Below are 8696 nucleotides of genomic sequence, written 5' to 3'. Positions count from 1 at the left end.
TTTCTGTTTCGTGATGGTGGTAGACATGTGAGCTCTCAGCTTCCTGTTTGTGCGGCTGTACCGGCGGTCGGAGGGGTTTGGAAATAACCAAAGATAGTCCTTTATAATAAATCAGTTTTAATAAAAGGAGAAATAAGGGAACTTACAGAGCCAAGGGTCCAGCGAAGCTGAGGGTAACGTGGGGGGGGGTGGCAAAAACAGGGGCTCCTTCCAGGACCCGGTCCTTTTTAAAGGACCTTACTCCCCTGGGGCAGCCACGCCCCTGAACGCAGGGATTGGGCCAGCTGCCCCAACATCTCCCCCTTTTGTCTAAATAAGGCAGATTCAGAAACCAAATACAACTATATACAATGGGAACAGATCATATAAAATTACAAGAAGTAAACAATATTAGGTGAGGAACATATAACAAAAAATTTTACTAATCATTCTACTTTGGGAAGTCTAAATAATGTAGAAGGTAGCTACAATTATCTAATCTTTAACCCCATCAAAGATCTGAGAAGGAAAGTTATATTACTAAAGCAACCAGGAAGCACAAACAAGAAACTTCCAAAATGTGCAACAGAAGACAGAGACAATTGACTACCTGGGCAACCACACGAAATCTTGATAGCAATGTTGAGGCAACCAGCTTTGGCTGAGGCCTGAAAAAACCTGACATACCATTATACAATGGCAAGGAACCTTTAGTAGAACTATCCTTATCCTGTCTTGGCAAGATAAGACAATTCCGTTTTATCCACTTATGGATATTTTGTAGTTTAGTCAGTAATGGAGGTATGGGCTTTTCTTTGCCCAAAGGCCAGTTCTGCCAAGAAGAAGACAAACTCCCAGTGGAGTGTCTTTGGTGCTCAACGTTCTCTTGGGAGTAGAGCATTGTTGCCAGGAGTGATTGTGTCTCATAAGTACAAAACTCTAGGTTAGATTAAAGGCCATGTTCTACAGCTCTTCAAAGAGGTCGAAGATTATGCTATCTATACTAAATACAACCTCTATGTGTCTAAAAAACCTGATTATCCTAAATATAAATATGACAAACATATAATTCTCAACACTTATCTAACTGTATGACTAATAGAATAGACAACTGTGCAATAAATAAAGACAATGATTTCCAAATGTAAACAGGGTCATTACATAAATAATATCTGAGGTAAAAATGTACATTGCAATATAGTAAACAACGTCATTACATAAATAATATCAGAGGTAGAGATGTACATTGCAATATGGTATACAATGTCAATATAACAATTGTTTTAAACAGAGGTAGTATCATACTCTCATACAATGTTTAATATATCAATATACAAAAATCAACACTCATATAGTTTTTAAAAACCAATAACTCACAAAAATCAATTATTCCTTCAGATCACCAGTTAATACCAACACTGCCACGTGCTGCCATGCTTCCCTGGCACAATCAACATGTATCCCTCTGAAACTATAAGCCCAAATACACCTTTCTTTCTGTAAGTTGCTTTTGGTCATGGTGTCTTATCAACACAGCAGAGAAGGAACTTGTATGATGGACGAGAAGGCAGAAAGCAAAGCCTCCCCTTGAACTTGCTTCTTTGTACCTAGGCTGGGAGTACCCTGGGAGAGACTGTGCACATTTAAGGTGGGTTTTCCCCTATAGTCTGACTTTCTTTGGACTGCCAGCTCCTTCATAATAACGCAGAGACTTTTTACTTATTATGAAAACTTGCCCTTAGCTTAGGCTTGTTCCCAACTAGCTCTTAAAACTTCAATTAACCTGTTTATATTCATTTATGTTCTACCACATGGCTTGTTACCTCGCCTCGGTATCTTGCTTCCAACTTCCTCCACATCAGACTGGGGAACCCTCCTGCCTTCGATTCTCTCCTAGAGTTACTATCTGTGCCCAGAAGTCCGGCCCATCCTCTTCCTGCCTTGTTATTGGTCATTCAGCTCTTTATTAAACCAATCAGAAAGTGCATTAGGCAGATGGGGGGGGAAAAAAAACCACAGGGGGAAAAAAAAACCATCTTCACACAGTGTACAAAAGATTATCTCAACATCTCCCATTTCAAATGAATACATTCAAGAGAACTCCTCACAGGTGTGCCCAGTAGATTAGGTTTTAGTTAATCCCAGATCCAGTCAAGGTGACAGACAAGACCAGCCATCACGCTGAAGGACAGCTAAACGTTCCTCAAGCAGTCCTGCCATTTTCTCCTCCATCACTGTGTCAGGTGTTTCCCCACGCCCTCGCCAGTACTTGTGAGCTTTCATCTCTTCCTTGTCGCTGCCCTAGGGGGTATGAAGTGGCAATTCATCATAGTTTAAAAAAAGTTTTTCAGCCAGGCGGTGGTGGGGCACGCCTTTAATCCCAGCATTCAGGAGGCAGAGGCAGGCGGATCTCTGCAAGTTTGAGGTCAGACTCTTCTACAGTGAGTTCCTGAACAGCTAGGGCTGTTTCACAGAGACATGCTGTCTCAAAAAAAAAAATGAAATTAAACATTTTGTGTTGCGGGGGGAGTAGAGGTGGGGAGAGCCATGCTGCATTTGTGGGGAATTCTGTTCCTGGGGACCAAACTCAGGTCATCAGACTTGGCAGAAAGGGCCCTTACCCACTGAGCCATCTGGCCAGCCCTGTAGTTTTGTTTGAGAATCCCGTCTCACTAAGTAGCCCAGGATGGCCTCAAACTCACAATCTTTGTTTGTTTCCCTAGTGCTAAGATATAGGTGTCCTCCACTGGACCCAGCTCCTTTGTGGCTTTGTTTTTGTTGTTGTGTTTTCTGTTTATTTTGGTGGGTTTTTTGTTTGTTTGTTTGTTTGTTTTTGAGACAGGGTTTCTTTGTGCAGCCTTGACTGTCCTGGAATTAGCTTTGTAGACTAGGCTGGCCTTGAACTCAAAGAGCTCTCCCCTCCTCTGCTTCCTGAGTGCTGGGATTAAAGTGTGTGCTACCACCACCGGCTCCTTGTAGCTTTGCTTTCTACTTTCTAATAGGGATGGTTCTAGGGCCCGGGAGTAGGAACTGACTCTCAAGCCCAGGGCCTTACACACAGTAGATACTTGTACCCCCGAACCCCAAGCCCAACCCAGAATTTGTAATGTTGGTGATTCTAGTTGGTCCGCTTTATTTTTGCTTGCTATACGTTTGGTGTCCTATTCAAAATGTCGTTGTCACAAAGATTCTCACCTGTGCTTTAGTAGCTTCAGTTGTTCCGTTTTAAGTCTTGCTCATGTTGTGAAGAATTGGACTTGGTGATTTTCATGCTGACAGCCAACACCATCCACCAAAGACCCCACCACCACCATGGAAGGTGTAGCGCCTGTCACTGTCACAGGGTTCACTTCTGGACTCTCAGGCCCCACTGGCATGTATTTCTATCCCACGCCAGGGCCATGAGGTCTTGATCACCATAGCTTTGATGCTTACACAGCTGGAAGGGGGTCCTTCAGCTTTGTTTTTGAGTTTTAAGACCATGTTTGTTATTTTGGGTCCCTTGTTGTATCCATGTATTCCTTTTGACCAAACTGTCAATTTCTGCCTCCAAAAAATCCAGCTGGGTTTTGGTGGAGACTGTGTTATTGGGTTACTTTAGGAGCAGTCTGGCCCCAGCTCAGTTTATAGGATTTTTTTAAAAAAAAATTATATATATATACCACTTTCTTGCCTGGTGCCCACAGATGCCAGAAGAGGGGACTGGATCTCCTGGAATTAGAGTTAAAGATGGCTGTAAACTGTCATTATGGGTGTTAGGAAATGAACCTGGGTTCATCAAGTGCTCTTTTTGTTTGTCTGTTTGTTTTTTGAGGCAGGGCTTTTCTGTGTTGCCCTGGCTATCCTGGAACTCTCTCTGTAGACAAGGCTGGCCTTGAACTCAGAGATCTGCCTGGCTTTGCCTCCCAAGTGCTGGGATTAAAGGTGTGCCCCACCACGGCCCAGCTAGCTCATCAAGTGCTCTTAACTACTGAGCCCTCTCTCCAGACCCTGATATTTTTTAAAAAGATTCTTCTTCAGCGCATGCTTAAGCTTTTCTAAACTTTAAATCTTTCAAAAGTTGAAAAGATATGTAATTAAAAATGAAAAGGAAGGGGCCGGAGAGCTGGCTCCATGGTCAGGAGTGCCCCCTGCTCTTGCAGTTGCTCTCCCAGCACTCATGTTAGACGGCACCAGCTGCTCCAGCGCCAGGGGACCTGACCGCCTCTTCTGACTCCCTCTGGTCTCTGCGTGCGTCTGTGCATAGAAATGTGCACGCATGTGCACACACACACTCACACACACATACACACTCATACACACAGACACACACATATACACACATACAAACAAAAAATAATAAAGTAAATCTTTCCGTTTTCATTTTATTCTGTACGTATTGTATTTTGCTGCGTGTATGTCTGTATGCCGCATGCATGCCTGCTGTCCGTGGAATCTGACACAAAAGGAGTCAGATTCCCTGGAATCAGAGTTAGAGATGGTTGTGAGCTGTCATGTGGGGGTGGGAATTTGTCTTAGTTGGAATTACTATTTCTGGGATGAAACACCATGACCTAAAGCAACTTGGGGAGGAAAGGGTCTATTCAGTTTAGGCTTCCACATCAGTCACCATCAAAGGAAGTCAGGGCAGGAACTCAGACAGGGCAGGAACCTGGAGGCAGGAGCTGATGAAGAGGCCATGGAGGAGTGCTGCTTGTGCATTGTGGCTTGCTCAGTCTGCTTTCTTTTTCTTTTTTTTGGGGGGGGGCTCGATCAGAAGGACTTGGGCCCCCCACGAGCGGCGCCGGGGTCAGCCTGCTTTCTTACAGAACCCAGGACCACCAGCCCAGGGATAGCACCACCCACAATGGGCTGGGCCCTCCCTCATTGATCATTAGTTAAGAAAATGCCTTCCAGGGTGCCTACAGCCTAATCTTATGGGGGCATTTTCGTAACTGAGGTTCCCTCCTCTCAGATGACTCTGGCTTGTGTCAAGTTGACATGAAACTATCCAGCACAGAACTGAAACTGGCTTCTCTGGAAGAGCAGCCAGTGCTTTAATAAATAATTGGTAACTCAGAAAGTACAATCAAATGCGTCAGAGTTTTGATTATAGGTTATAAGGTTATATAAGGTTCAGAGGCGATGAGTCCAATGGTTGCCTAGCATGTTCAAGAGCTCGGCTTCAGCCTCCAGCCTTGTAAATGAAAGTCAAAACTAGGAAACCCAGGGGCGGCTGAGGCACGCTGAGCGCTCTCTGGGAATCTGATGCTATTAAGGGATTTTGCCTCTTTTTAGAGTGTGATAGTGGCATCGTGGCTGTTGTTTAACAGATCAGCCCCAACATGTGAGGTGCGGCTGAGGTGTCTGCGGCTGAGGTGTCTGCGGCTGAGGTGCTGTGCGGATAGGAGATGCTTTGCGGAACTCCTGTGGATAGCGAGGAAGTGCTCTGAGCAGCCACCGTGGGGTTCATCTTTACAGTGGAGCAGCAGTTGGCCTGGGTTGAGAGCCAGGGGGACCTCTCCCACTGGGACTTTTCTGCTTTGTCAGGTGCAGTCTCCAGTCAAAAGGACGGGAGCTCGGCTCTCTCTCCAGCAGATGAGAGGCGGGGCAGGCTGGGCTCCTCTACTGTTAGCGTCATAGCTGTCATGACACCTGGCTAGGTCACTCTGCTCCTTCTGTGAGACTCCTCGTCCTCAAATATGGGGGGAGGGAGAAGACGGTTGGGGTGTGTGTGTGTGTGACCCATTCTGAGTCCCTGGGTCAGACCCTGAAGGAAAGTGCTTTCCAAAACCTTCCCTTTGTCATCCAATGCATGACTGACAGCTGATTGAGCTAAGGTCCTGCTAGCTCCGGACCCTCCTGCCACACCCACCCTGCCATTGCGCATACTCCAATGGCAGCATCCTCAGCTGGGCCTGACAGAGCCCTGGGGAATGGCACAGTGAGAGTGGCCATTAGGGTCACAAGGGTCACAAGGGACCCAGGGCCGAGCCTGTGGCAGAGGTCAACAAAGCAGGGCTGGATGTTCTGAGTGAAGCCGAGGGTGTCATTCTCTTGTCCTCAACATACATTTTCTGGTCGCTGTGCTGGTGATGGGGACTCAGATGGGAAGCTTGTGTGGAGCCGCTGGTGGCTGGGCCTTCCCTGAAAGGGAGGGCAGATGGAGTCTCTGGGATAGGGAGAAGGACTTTTCCACCCCAACAGCCATCCCCGCCCCCAGACTCAGGAGGCTCCTGCCCACCAGACAGCAGCAGTGTTCCAGTCTCCTCAATGAGTCCGAGGTTTGAGTTGGATGGTCCGTCCTCCTTACCCTCCGGTCCTGAGCACCCAGCCTGGCCAGTGGTGGCACCTCCCAGGCTTGACTCAGGAGGGGGGGTTCTGTTTCAAAACCTGCCCGGAAAGCTCATGCCTGGAATCCTAGGGCTTGGAAGGTGGAAGCAGGAAGTCACGAGTTCAAGGTCATCCCCAGCTACGTAATGAGTATGAGGCCTGCCTGTGCTGCATGAGACCCTGTTTAAAACCCCCTCCCCACAAAAGAAGACCCCCTGGAATGTGACCTCACTTCCCACTGGAGCCCCTTTAGTTCTCTATTGCTCCAGTCTCATGATCTCCTGGGATCTTGGAAAGCAGGTTTGAAGGCAAGGCCTAATCAAAACTCTGGTTCCTGGTGTCTTCTGGCCCCATGAGAGGTTCTTACTCTCCACTCTGGAGACGATGTAGTGAGGTCTTCTGCCTCAGACTTCTTACAGGGAATCCTAGAAGCAGTCTTTGGAACAGAGCCTTCCTCTTTCAAATCCTCCTCCGAAGCCTTCAAGTTGGCTGCAGGACCTCTGAGCCACAGGGACCCTCAGCAGAGCCTCGGTCACACAGGAGTCGAGAAATGAGCTTCACACAGGTTTTCATGCCCCGTGACAAACGGCAATGTTCCTCTGCAAGTGTGCCTCAAAGCAAGGCATGCCCCCTCCTGTGTCTCCGGCCAGGAGAGCGAGACGAGGTAGGTTAGTGTGCCCACTGAGGAAAAGCAGGCCTCTCTCAGAGTGACCTCAGTCCCTAGGGGAAGACTTTCCATGCACAGCTACTCCTGAGAAGGGGGAATTGAAAGAGATTCAGATTCTTCTAGAAGCAGCGCCAGCCGTTGGAGTTAGTATGGAAAAGTGGCCTATGGGTGGGGCTTTGCCGTCTTTCTGCTGACCGATTTTAAGCAGCATGCTTCAGGTGTGAACACCCCTCTCTTGTGTTGTGGAACCGTGTAGTGTGCTCTTTGTCTATTTCACGAAAGCCCTGAGTGGGTGCTAAACTTTACTACTCTAATTAATACAAGATGTGTGTGGGTTTGAATTAAAACAGAGACAAACTCTCTGCTGAAGTGCCAGCCGGTGGTGTGGGAGCACAGCCTGGGGCTCTCAGAGGTTCTGCTCTTCGTGGGTGTGAGTGACACCTCACAGTGACAACGTGTGTATGTGTGCACGAGTTTGGGAAGATCTGGCAGGGCCAGCCAGTTCTCTGTAGTTTGGGCTTGCTATCGCTGCAGACTCAGGCTAGTGCCTGTCTCTGCCTTCCCGGCACTGGAGTTACAAGTGTGTGCCTCCACTCCTGGCTTTTCGACATGGGTGCTGGGGCTCAGGCCCTCACGCTGGTGCAGCAAGCACTTATTAGCTGAGCCCTCTCCCCAGCTGCTGCCAGGGAATTTTGCGCTGTGAATCAGGGGCGTCAGGGAGAGAGGTGGTTGAAGTCTCTCAGTACTTCTGCCTTGCTCTGATCAGACCCTGAGAGGGAGGGAGGTGCTGGAGGAGGTTGAGATTCGGAGAGATTAAACTTGTCTAGTAGAAAAGCAGATGATGGACTCGGAGACGCCTCCTGAGCAGTGTCCCATAGGAAGGCACAAGTCACTGTAGCCCATCAAGTTGAAGAAAGCCATGGTGAAATGGTTGTAATGAATGTGTGTTGAAGTCAAATGCCTCTGCTTATCCTGAACTGTAGTTCCTCCACAAGGTAGGAAACCCCCACCCCATCCAGCTCTCTGCTGGAGGCTACAGCCTGTGAGTGGACCCTGCTGCCACAGAACAGCCTTATGGTGGGCTTTGGGGTCAGGATATCAGACTGTCAGCTCCAGCATTCATCATGGTTCACCTGAAATGATTTCTCAAGCCTGGTCTCGTGTGCAAAGCAGGACTCCTCTTACCTGCTGTGAGGACTTGAACGCTGTACAGTCATGCATGCTTTCCAACTTGGCAACCCTAGCTGGTCTTCAAGGAGACAAGGGTCAAGGGAAAGCAGCTATAGACCTGGATTGCACAGGGTTCTTCCCAGAGCCTCCTGCTGGTCTGTTGACCATACCTAGCCAACTTTCTGTAGTGCTGGATGTGTCCAGCAGGGGGCCCACTAGTCCCCTCCCGCCTCTGTTCCTGCCTCTGACCGCTAGATGTCAGTAAGAATCCAGTAAATTGGTGGCGGTGGGCGGGACCAAGAGAGCCAGGTTGCTTTTCCCTGCGGGTCTCATCCCAACGTTTCCCGATCTCCAGCTTCTTGCAGGCCTATATGGCTGCTTTAGGGGAACTACCAGAGCAGCCTGCTGCTGGCTGGGAGGTTTTTGCTGCTTAGTACGGATGCCTTGAGATCTGAGTGTGGGAAATAAGGTGCCTATGGTTCATGTCCCTGGTCTTTTGGCGGCGGACCTGAGTAACAGCAATCTTTGCAAAACTTCCCGTGCTGTTTGTTGGTCAGTTGCCCAGGGG

This window comes from Arvicola amphibius, chromosome 9 (genome assembly GCF_903992535.2).
Source record: "Arvicola amphibius chromosome 9, mArvAmp1.2, whole genome shotgun sequence".
Classification (NCBI taxonomy): Eukaryota; Metazoa; Chordata; class Mammalia; order Rodentia; family Cricetidae; genus Arvicola; species Arvicola amphibius.
Note: the sequence above shows the minus strand (reverse complement) of the source record.